This window comes from Tursiops truncatus, chromosome 13 (assembly GCF_011762595.2).
Source record: "Tursiops truncatus isolate mTurTru1 chromosome 13, mTurTru1.mat.Y, whole genome shotgun sequence".
Classification (NCBI taxonomy): Eukaryota; Metazoa; Chordata; class Mammalia; order Artiodactyla; family Delphinidae; genus Tursiops; species Tursiops truncatus.
The window spans coordinates 43,633,140-43,645,917 of NC_047046.1; the positions used below are offsets into that span (position 1 = coordinate 43,633,140).

The 12,778-nt window shown below is 39.7% G+C and overlaps 1 protein-coding gene across 1 annotated transcript in view; it reads right to left on the minus strand.

Annotated features, from left to right (window-relative positions):
- Nucleotides 1-12,778, minus strand: part of CDH2 (cadherin 2) — a 215,441-nt gene that overhangs the window by 80,393 nt on the left and 122,270 nt on the right. The gene's annotated exons all lie outside the window — the stretch shown is intronic.

The window sequence follows — 12,778 nt, forward strand, 5'->3', positions numbered from 1 at the left end:
TGAACAAAGTCATAATAGGTATGTCAGAATAAAAACAGGGATAAAGTTCTTTCGAGTGGGCGGAAATGCCTCTGCAGCTTTTTATAACTGGAATACTGACCGTCAGCAAAAAAGAGAGATTGGGTGGCTTAACAGGGTCCACATTACATCTGATTCACTGATCCCTTTCAAATTCTTGCCCCCAACCTCGGTGCAACACAAAACCCTCCTGAGCTCTGCCGGTCCTTTTGTCTGTTTGCAAAACAAAATACAACAGAATAAATTCTTGGGGGTGGGGGTAGGGGTGGGGGAAACAGCTTTTCTCTTTGGACAAATCTCCCCCTTTGGGTTCTCTTAAGATGAGTGTTCTACCTAGTTTTGTCAGCTAGTCACTCTCCGTCACCTGTTATTTAGCAATTTGTTAAGTAATAAATATCTGTAGCTCTCGTAGCTTTCTCCAAAGAAGCAACTTGGATGAGAGGTCAATAATGAACGTGCTTTGTGTACCCAGCAGCGCTCAAAGTGCTTCTAAGATCATTAAGGCTGGTAAGGACTCGTTGGTTTTGTACCCAGAATTGGGTATGGATCCAAGATTAAATGTCAAAATGAGTGTGTCGGAGAATACTTGTTAAAATACAAAATTTCGTAATTAGAGAAATGCACTCTATGCTCTAAATGCACCTAAAAGATGCTCAAAGTGTAAAACAAATAATGCCTACAAATAATTTCGCTAATGGGTAGACACAAGATTCTTGAGCGCTTTTTCTCTCAGATTCCTACAGACGTTAAACGTTCCAAAAAACTTTATAAGGTTTTCAGATAGGGTTCTCGCGTGAAGGCAGAACTACTTTTAACAATGGCTAGTCAGACGTTGTCTTGTTCTGAAACATCCCCCTTTCAACAATTAACTTTCCAGTTCATACCATATGCTAAATAGTTGAGTATAGCATGAAAGTACTGTGGGAACCAGTGAGGAAGTCTACAGAAGTATTTTGGGGCAATTGTGAACCTTGGAGGATTTGGGAAGATGATACTAGGAAGAAAAGGGAATTCTGGTAGGTAACTGGAATAACCCAGAGCAGAGGAAAGAAGACTTACAACATACCCAAGGAAAGGCGAAAGCTAACCACTGCTTGAAATATCAAGTTAATGTAGGGATAGAGTGGAAGATGCGCCTACAGATTTAGTGTAGACAAACTGTAGAGCGCTTGTGAAAATTTGGGAGACAGATGCTGAAGATTTTGGGGCGGGGAAAGCGCAAGCAGTGTTTTGGGACAAATGACCTAACTTAAACACGCAGGCTGGGATTAGGGTGAAAAGCCAAAGACATTTTACTGAAGAGATCAGTGTTTGAGCATGAACTAGGGACCCGAGCCGGTGATGGCAACAGGAATCCCAAAGAAGAAATACAGATTCAGAGAAGTGGTGAAAAAAGAATCCATAGGAAGAGAAGACTAATTAGATGTGAGGAGGAGAAACGGCCAGGAAGGAAACGTCAGGAGTCGAAAAGGATTCCAATGTTTTGAGTCTAGCTGACTGTTTAAAAAGAGGAGTGGAAATGGGCTAAATTTGAGGGAGGAAATAGTTTTAGGAAAGACTCCTTTCCAGAACTGCTGATTTAATTTAGCATTAAAAAGAATATACGGGGCTTCCCTGGTGGCGCAGTGGTTCAGAGTCCGCCTGCCTTTGCAGGGGACACGGGTTCGTGCCCCGGTCCGGGAAGATCCCACATGCCGCGGAGCGGCTGGGCCCGTGAGCCATGGCCGCTGAGCCTGCGCGTCCGGAGCCTGTACCCCGCAACGGGAGAGGCCACAACAGTGAGAGAGGCCCACGTACCGCAAAAATAAATAAATAATAAAAATAAAAAAATAAAATAAAAATATACGAATCGTGCATCTTCTGAATGCCTGACATGGGGCTAGGTAGAAGGAATTCATAAATTACCATACAGACCTTATCTGAAGGAGCTCTTAGTTTGACTAGAGAGACAGACACACAAATCGTGCGCTCAGCCGAAGCCACAGGGATGGGGTGAGATCTTTCAGGGAGAGTCATGTCTAATCTAAAATTTTCCTGCTGAGGTGATCTTGTTTAGTTGTCTAATTGACAGAAAACACCTGATAGCCATCTCATCCGCAGACATCTCTTCAAAAAGATAAAAACTTACTGAGTCAAGCTTTTGTCTTTTTTTTCCTCCTTATAAAATCTATTCCCTTCTTTACTCCTGAACCTTTGGTAATTTGGGTTTTTTTCCTCTGTGCCGTATTCTAACTTGCTACTACCTTTTTCAAACATAAAACTCACAAAATTAAATTCTTAAGAGCTCCAATGCTGGTGCGAATTATTGCAAACAACACTTGAGTACCTACTGAATGTAAACTAGTTTTCAGCTTTTGTATCTCTTAGGCAGGCTTGGCAACTTCTTCCGAGCCTAAAAATCTTTGGAAGGATTAATGATCATTGAGCCATGCATGCCCCATCTCTGGTGTGGTACACAGGGTGGCAGCGGCCTCTAAGAGTCATTCTTTAAGTTCTTGGTCCCTTGCTTAATGCTCTACCAGATTTATGGCTTGGGTCTCATGTCACAAAGAACCCCTTCATTTCTCTCCTTTCCACAGTCACTGGAAGTTATCTCTGGTGAGGCCACAACCTATACTGCATGAATCCAGTTCTGACATCTGAGGATTCTGAGGCTCAGGGGAGGGCAGGAACATACGATGCATGGGATGGCAGGTGTTTGAGGTCAGGGCACATGGGCACAGTGGTCCCCTTCACTTGGCTGCATTCTTCTAGTGTTCCTTCCAATCTGCTCTTGGATGGGGGAGACTGGCGGAGACTGGCGCTGACATTTCAGTGATTCCCAGATGTGACCCTAATGGTACCTGACGACTCACTCCAGCCTGAGTAGGCAGCAACTCATATTTCCATTTTACAATGAATTCATTAAAGCTCAGGGAGATGAAGCAACCTGCCGGAGGTCCCATGACTGTCAAAGAGAGCAAACTGCCATTATTCGGGACCAAATGAACTACAAATAATGGTAGGTTTCTAGCTCACATTTAGCTGATGGCTTGTTAAATGACCTATTTTCTGCTCTATCAGTGCCAAGTCAGGATTTCACAGTCTGTATCATGTGTTTTTTTGGTCAAATCGAGGTTCTTCTCACGACTGATTTGTAAGGATAATTTCCCTCCAATTCTACTAGTCGTAGGGATAAGCAATTCCCCCAAATTTAGTCTTGTGTGACTATAAAACAGATCTTGGTATTTTACAGTGACACCGCAAACACAAAGGAAACGAAGTTAAAGTAAGTCAACATTCATGGTGCAAGAAAAGGAGAGTATTAGGCAACCAACAATGAGTCAATGTCTTTTAAACTATATTCTGATGATGACGCAGGCTTTGCTATTGTCATGACTGACCAGCAATGCCCAAAATAGAAGCAAAGCCTTTTTTGACTAATTGAGCACAAATAAAAGTTGCAAATAGTTTTTATTATGATAATACCTTACGATGGTGTCACCAAAGAACAAATATCTATCTTCTTAGTTGGAGCCCGTGATGCTTATTGAACGTTGACTAAGCACTTGTGCCCAGGGCCTTGGAGTTAAGTGTCCAAGCAACTGTGTGTCATGCTGTGGCCCTTTCCACTGCTCTGCTTTACAGCTAAGACATTGCTCTTTAGCAAAGGGAATTGTATCAGCTGTACTGTCTGATTAAGATAATAATAGGACCACTATCCTACAGCTATATAGCGCTTGAAGAGCTCAAAACTGCCTTCATATGAGCAGAGGGTAAATTATGATTTCTGCTAAGGCAGTCCTCCAAAAATGTGACGCCAATGGCAAAATAATGAACTCATTTCCCAGTAGCTAAAATTCCGTGAGGAACAGAGCATGGTAATTTTCTTAGGTCAGTGCCCTGATAAACACTGCGTTCCTAAGATCTGCACTCAACACAAAATTTCTTAGTTTTCCCTCCTGTTAACAGAAGTGTCAGAAACAAGGTCATCCATAGGTTGCAAAATTGATAACTGCTTGAAAGACATCAGATGCAGAAAGCAGAGGAAACAGTATAAAGGAGAAGTTGAACTGACACAGTCCAGCTGAGCTTTGAAGTGGAATTCTGCAAACCCTCACTACAGTGAATACCCTACTAAGTGCAGCAGTATTAAACACAGAACACCAAGATGGGGAACTCCAGTCCTGACCTCCAGAGACTCACAGGATAGTGAAAGAAAAACAAAGACCAAGGATTCTAGCTCATCATTCTCATATTGAAAGATCTTTGGTCCATTGATTCAGTGATTATGCCAGACACACTACATACACGATCTCATTTAATCCTAAAAACAACTCTAAAAGGTAGATGCTATTTTAGAGATGAAAAGAAAAAGAAGAAAGAAAACAAGTTACAGGGAGATAAAATACCAGGTCCAAGGTCACACGGTGGTGGAACTAGTATTTGAACATGGCTGTGTGATTCCAAAGCCTGGTATGCTTTTTCAAAAATACCTCACTGCCTTTCAGTTTTGGGAGAGGAGTCCATAGTAAGCACAAGTGGAGAGTAAAAACATAAGCCTTGCCATGAATCAATATATTTATGAATAAAACTATCTTTCCCTTAGAAACCACACTAGATTACACATTTATAAACTAATGAAATCCTATCGTTTGATACATTCGTGAAACAATCTCTCTTAATTGGCATGTTCGTAAAGGTGGTTTCCTGCTGTGAAAATCTGTTAAAATAAGGTATCCACAGGCACCTGGGCTTCATAAATCTTTTTGACTTTTCTTAAAAAAAAAAAAATCACAATTCATTTAATTTCTCACTGGAATCACACATCGAGTTTTACATGAAATAAGAAGAATGGATTTCTACTGAGTACTTCTTGCTTTAATCAAAGCCTGAATCAGACCCAAGACTCACCAGGCAAAGTGAAAAAAATGGACAGTCAGCAGGCATCTGTGTGTTTTCAATGGATAAGTGTCCATGACAACAGGAAAAAATGCCACAGTAGTGCAAGCAACACTGTTAGCAGGCTCAAAGAGATTAGGAACAGAATTAGCCTAGAGATCAATCCACCTCTTTCCTTTCCTTCTTAGAAATGAATCATTCTCAGCAGAATTAAGAAGCATTGCAGAAAAAAGGACCTGCCTCCGCATCACTTTTATACCTGTTCCTGAACTGATAGAGAGAGCTTGTGTGCTAAGTGCTGTCCATCTGGCACTTTTTAACAATCCTACACTTTACATATTTCCTTGTAATTCATAAGCAAATTATAAAGTTCCCAATAACCGTAAGAATGGATGAAATGAAAATGTATGTTTATTTTCTAAAAATGAATACACAAAGGTATACCATTTTGTCAAAATGTTTCCAATTACCTTATGTAACCCTGATTTCACTTAAATACAATTTTTCATTCATTGGCCTTATTGAGGTATAACTGATGAATAAACTGTAAGATATTTAAAGCATACATTGTGATGATTTGATATACGTGTACATTGTGAAGATTCCTCTCATCTAGTTAATTAACACATCTATCACCTCACATATTTTATATGTGTGTATATATATTTATATTTATTTTTTGGTGAGGACCTTTAAGTTCTATTGTTTTAGTAAAACTCAAATATACAATAGTGTTATAGTCACCATGTTACACATTAAATCTTCAGACTTTATACATCTTATAGATGAAAACTTTTAAAAATATAATTTATTGATGAAACAAATGAATTAATACCAAGAAACGATTTTCTCTTTAAATAGTTGTTCTTAGGTTTTGTTACACCCTTTGTAGTTACAACTGAGAAACAGCTGTATACTAGGAGGGCAATCATCATCATAAAAACAGGAAATATGAAAGCCGTAGCTGGTATATTTGTTTTTTTGGTTTTTTTTTGTTTTTGCTGTACGCGGGCCTCCCACTGTTGTGGCCTCTCCTGTCGCGGAGCACAGGCTCCGGATGTGCAGGCTCAGCGGCCATGGCTCACGGGCCCAGCCGCTCCGCGGCATGTGGGATGTTCCCGGACCGGGGCACGAACCCGCGTCCCCTGCATCGGCAGGCGGACTCTCAACCACTGCGCCACCAGGGAAGCCCTGTAGCTGGTATATTTGAAACACCAAATTGTTAATAAGCACTTTTTTTATTCACAATATATGTGCTTTTATATTTTACTAATACATTTTGTTGTTAAATGTTTTTGACTGTATGTATAAAGGAAACAAAATTCTGAACATTGTATTTAGACCAATTGATTTATTTTTCTGTTGATTCACAGACAAGATTTTCTGTTTTTATAATAGCCAATAATATAGCATTGGAATTACTGAAATAGTGCTTTATTATTTTACTTTAAGTGTACTCTAAGTTAAAGATTCTTTGGTAATTCCATGATTAACCTGCCTCAGATGACATCTAAGGTGATCTGTTTGACACTAAAATCCACTCTCTATAAAATGGTATTATAGTTGGTGCATCTCCATTGATGGCCTGACATAACACACCCAAAGCATATACACATCTTAAACTTTGATAAATTCTGTTGTATTCTTCATGTTGAAAATAAGTAGACAAATCACCTCACTTTAACATGTCATAAAATCATTCATTCATTTAACAATTACTTATTTTTCATTGAGGTATAGTTGACTTACAATGTGGTGTTAGTTTCAGGTGTACAGCAAAGTGATTGTCATATATATATATATATATATATATATATATATATATATATATATGCCTTTTCAGATTCTTTTCCCTTATGGGTTATTACAAAATATTGAGTGGAGTTCCCTGTGCTATACAGTAGGTCCTCGTTGGTTATCTATATTATATAGAGTCGTGTGTATATGTTAATCCCAAACTCCTAGTTTATCCCTCTCCCCTTTGGTAACCCTAAGTTTGTTTTCTGTGTCTGTGGGTCTACTTCTGTTTTGTATATAAGTTCATTTGGATCATTGTTTTTTAGATTCCACATATAAGTGGTATCATATGATATGTGTCTTTCTCTGTCCAGCTTACTTTACCTAGTATGATAATTGCTAGGTCCATCCATGTTGCTGCAAATGGCATTATTTCATCCTTTTCTTACCGCTGAGTAACAATTACTTATTGAACACCTACTATGTGCAAGGCACTGTTATGAGCCTTAGGAATACAGCAGTGAACAAGACATCCTCCACTCCCACCGCACAAGTTTTTAAGTGAATGAAGACCATGTTTACACGGATAAGTCATTAAAGGAAAATAAGGTTTTAAAAATACACTTTTAGCCTTATTTCTGCTTGAAGTCTACAAAATGAAGGAATTTCATCATTTTCCACTAAAGAAGAGGAAGAAAACACAGAGTAACTAGAACTAGTGACTTCTAGCAGAAATCATGACCTGGCACAGGAGTGAAAGGAGCGACCTCCTTCCTACTGTGGAGATAAAATGTGGATATCTGAAAAACAGGTTTGATTTGGAGAAGTTCCTGGAGATCTGTGATTTTTAAGGGCACTTGAATAAGTTCTTTAGTGGCAGTGAGTTTTCATTACCTTTCATTTCACTTCTAACTTTATGACTTTTCCTTATGAAATAAATATCCCACTAGCATTATTCTTATGGCCCACACCTTCGAAAAATGTCCTTTTCATTTCAAGTTAACAAATAAAGATAGAAGAAATGATTTCCCTAAGATCAAAAGTTGGACAAGAGACGGAAAGGAGCTGGAGAGGCCAGGTTTCCAAGTGAATTATCTCAAGTGACAGGAGCAGCGCTGAGGAACCACCCCCAGCTAGACCGTGCATCTCTTTTTTAGCTTCTTGAAATTTTGAACAGAGATACAGAAAGCCAGGGCCCTGCAGATAGCATGTTAATTTTCGGCTGAACCCTGGAGGGGAAATTCCACAAACTGCTCCACTTCTTGGCTGTTAACCTCTTACTTTGTTTCTGGGAGACTTTCTTGGGATTCTTCCAATAAACAATCCTTTTTGCTTAAGTTGGTTTCTGTTATTTGTAACCAAAAGAACATTAATATTATAATGTTATCAGGTTGGACACAAAGTTCGTTCGGGTTTTCCCATAACGTCTTACAGAAAAAACCCAGACAAACTTTTTGGCCAACCCAATATATCCCTTTTCACTGGTTCATTTTGTATCCTTATTTGAATTCATTTCCTTTTTTCTAATTACCCTGCTAAAGACTTTCACTGTTCCCAACTGCCAATAAGATAAAATCAAATCTGCCAACATTCTGATATTCTCTGGATGGCTCTCCAATAAGCTTTCAAATCCAGGTCCAAGTGCACACATAGCCTGTCACCACTTCCATCCCTTGCTTCCAGTTCTTCCTAAAACAAAATAATGGAAAAGACAGTGAACATAATTTTTAAAAAAATAAATTTATTTATTTTTATTTTTGGCTGCCTTGGATCTTTGTTGCTGTGTGCGGGCTTTTCTGTAGTTGCTGCGAGCGGGGGTTACTCTTCATTGCGGTGCGCGGGCTTCTCATTGGGTGGCTTCTCTTGTTGCACAGCACGGGCTCTAGGTGCACGGGCTTCAGTAGTTGCAGCACGCGGGCTTCAGTAGTTGTGGCACTTGGGCAGTGAACATAGTTTTAATGATATATGTTTGGCTTCAATGCTGGACCTGCTAATTATTAGATGTGGAAGTTCGCACAAGTTTTCTCACCTCTCTAAAACATAGTTACCCTTTAATAAAGTGAGGATAATCATATCTTGTTCCTAGAGTTATACTAAAGATGAAAAAGAATATATATATAAATAAGTAGCACAGGGTCTAGCATATAGAATGTTTTCCATAAATGACAGCCATTTTATTTCATTATGACTTAAATGTATATCTTTAACCTCAAGCCCTTTCTTGAGATTCAGAGCCACAGATTTAAGGGTCTCTATGACCTTTCCATGTAGACAGACCTCAAATTTCAAATTCAATCTATCCAAAAGAAAAATTAACATCTTCATTCCTTTCAATCTGGGTTCTCGTACATCCCTTACTTTGAAGAATGAAGGATACCATCAACCATCAGTCACCTAGCCACAAGTCTAATCATCTTAAAACTCTTTCTTCATCCCACTCGAACCCCACCCTGTAAAATTTACCCCCTTAACATCTCTCAAATCCGTCCTCTCCCCTTCTCTGGGCACAAAGATCTTCTATGCCTCTCACCAGGCTTCCAACAATAGCTTCCTATCTGATATGCTTGGCCTTTGCAGAGCTCACCAAATTTACCCTCCCAACAGCTAATGAAGATGTCTTTCTAAAACTCAAAGCAGATCAAGTTTAAGTCTATTAATAGCTCTCCATTGATTAGAGAATAAAGATGTACTCTTTGGACTGTTACACATGTCCTTGACAATGTGGCCATGGCCTGGAGTTAATTCTCTCATTCTCTCATCATGCCTTGCTAGTGAACTCTGCTCCAATCACATCTACTTGCTTACAGTTTCTGGACCACAGCAGCCTGTTCCTGCTGGTCCATCTGAGTGGAACGTCCTTCCTTCAGCACCCTGGCAAGTGGCTATGCATCTTTCGAGGGTCATTTCCTTTATGAAGCCTCGGCAGATATAGCCCTCCCACACATTTGTGCTCCAACTGTAACCAGTTGCAAATGTAACCTTAAATACCTCCATCATAGCACTCACACTTGTATTTAATGTGTTTGTGTACCTATTTTCCCAAACTGAAAGGGCAGAGCTGTGCCTTTTTCCTTTAGGGTCACTGATGATCAGCTCAGGTCTGGCCCATAACAGGCCCTTAATATACGCTCCCTGAATGAAGGTAACAAACAGAAAGAGACAGCTAAGGGAATTTAAAATTTGAATTTCAAGAATAAAAAGCAAAGTTCAGAGTATGTTTTGGAGTCTGAAGACATTCAGCATCTCACAGGACCCACAATACTATAGAATATCATAACTGTTCATAATTATGATTTCTACTAATTAAGAAGACATTCCATCATAGCTATTCAGAATACCCTATTGAAGGTAACCACGTGTGTGATGAAGCTGACACGTTATTCCAAAAGGGGCTGAGGCAAGCGTGCAGTTTTGTAAGATGGCTATTGCCCCTTAAATGACAATTTGAGAGACTTATAAATGTCTTCTGGTCTAAAGAATTTCAATGTGGTGCATTACTGGGCAACACCAGAAAACAGCTTACTAGTGTCTAGTAATCTGAGACCATCTCCTATATTATTAGGAAATTTGGGCAACTTTAGTGTTAAGTTGCATAACTTCCTTAATGGGTACTGAAAGTCTTAGAAGAAAACAAGAAGATAAAAATGAACTGGGGGAGGGCTTCCCTGGTGGCGCAGTGGTTGAGAGTCCACCTGCCAATGCAGGGGACACGGGTTCGTGCCCTGGTCCGGGAGGATCCCACATGCCGCGGAGCGGCTGCGCCGGTGAGCCATGGCCGCTGAGCCTGCGCGTCCGGAGCCTGTGCTCCGCAACGGGATAGGCCACAACAGTGAGAGGCCCGCGTACCGCCAAAAAAAAAAAAGCACTGCGGGAAACTGTTTGATAGCTGATTAAAATAGAGAATTACTTCTTTAAAAAATGTTGATAAATATGCAATAATAAAACATTAAGAAAATATGCAAAGATGTGGTCAGAAACCAAAAAAAAAAAATCAGTATTTTTTGACATAAGGTGATTCAAGGAAGGGAAGTAAAGAGAACTAACAATTTAGAAGAAAATCTTACATTCCTGAATCAAATTATGTTGTAATATAAGACTCGGTGCTGAGAAAAACACTCTGCAAATTTCCAGAATGCATCCTAGATAACAGATCTTCTACATATTGTCACAGACCAGAATAAAATTGACATAATTCATCCATCAGTTTCAACCTACTCGGTCAAAAAATCTAAAGGAAATGAATGGACATTTTAATAGACTTTAAGAGCACTATCCATTCTAAGTTTAATAAACAGTTAAAAAAAATTGTTTAGACTTCTCCAATTTACTTCCCTGGGAGCAAGACATAATTTTGCATTTAAGATCTCACTTCTGTTGAACTGGAATAATGGATGAAAGTGACAGGAGCCATGACTGATTAAGCAGAAGTAAATTTCTCCTTTTCAAGCTGCCGAAAAGGCAGGTACACGATATTACCTTTGTGAAATCTAGTGGAGGGTTGGGAAAGGAAGACGATGAATTTCAAGAAGCAGGCATTACTGGGATGTGTGAGAAACCAAATGATAGTATTTGATGGGATTCCTAGAGGGATTCCTTAACCCTTCAGATCTTCTATGGTTGTGATCTGCCACGCTCCAGGGAGTTCAGAAACGAATTACCATCACTTCCAGAAGAAGTGGATTCTCAGCTGTAGGAAAGGCAGCTGAGTAAAAAAAGCACTAAGAGATTTAAATACCTAGAAGCTTGCTAGAAGCCAAGAAGGAATGAGATACTGATAAAGGTTAAACATCTGTCCATAGAAAGCCTTGACCCTCTATATTCATTGCTGAGCAAGAAAACATGTCAAAATACTCTTCGCTTTACATCCCAAGATGTTTTAAGACCAGAGGGTAAGATTGGCCTCCCGAGCACTCAGCCAATGAACTGTAATACTTATGATTATCCTTTTAAAATAAAAAATATAACGTTAAAACTTGCCTTCTAAAGCCAGGCTAGACTTCAGTTCCATAATTATCAGTTAAGGTAAAATCGAGTTTTCATCTGATTATTTAAGTTCTCATTACAAAACATTTTATTTATTTATCTATTTATTTTTAATTATTTTTGGCTGCATTGGGTCTTCGTTGTTGCATGTGGGCTTTCTCTAGTTGCAGCGAATGGGGGCTACTCTTCATTGTGGTGCACGGGCTTCTCACTGTGGTGGCTTCTCTCGTTGCAGAGCACGGGCTCTAGGTGCACGGGCTTCAGTAGTTGCAGCACACGGGCTCAGTAGTTGTGGTGCATGGGCTTAGTTGCTCCGTGGCATGTGGGATCTTCCCGGACCAGGGATTGAACCCGTGTCCCCTGCACTGGCAGGCAGATTCTTAACCACTGTGCCACCAGGGAAGTCCCACAAAAGATTGACTAACCAGCTCATTTCCGTATGCAGAATAATGCTTTGGTGAGTTTGAAATGTGGTATTTTTTTTTTACCTTTAGTGTTTAAATGCCGAATGCCAAAAAATAAAAGGGGAGGGGAGCTGAAATAAAATTTCCTGTTACACTTCGGCTCCACCTCTGCTTCTCACTTGACATGATGGTCAAAGATTTTATCATGTTAAACGTATACACAGAAACAACCCTGCCAAAATATGCGTCACATGGTGATAAATAATTCCAGTTGTTATAAAGAGTAACTGAATTTGATATGTAATGTGGGTCCAGTGTCCCCAAAGCATACAAAGTGGGAAACGAGAGACTGACGTTAAAGTTTTTTTGGCATTTCTTCAAAACTACAGTGTTATTCATGACGCTATTTCCCAGCCTACGTGGAGGTGTTTCTATTTAATATATCGGAAGCACGATACTCAGGGACATGAATCTGAATGGAAGGAAAAAACGCTGAACCCCTAACTAAATGCAGCAGTCTCTCTACTTCAGAAGAGGCAAACACTGCCAGCAAAAACAACAAACTCAATTTCTGTTGAAACAAAAACGGCAGAGCGTGAAAGAGCAGCCTGCCATCAGACATTGGGAGTTTGATTTTCATCAATGGCAGGTGAAACAGCCCTCTCCTCCCACTTGTGTATGGGGAAAAAGAAAGGACAGACAATACTATCTGCATGCAAGCAGAAAGACAAACCTTGCCAGTCCACTTGCTCACT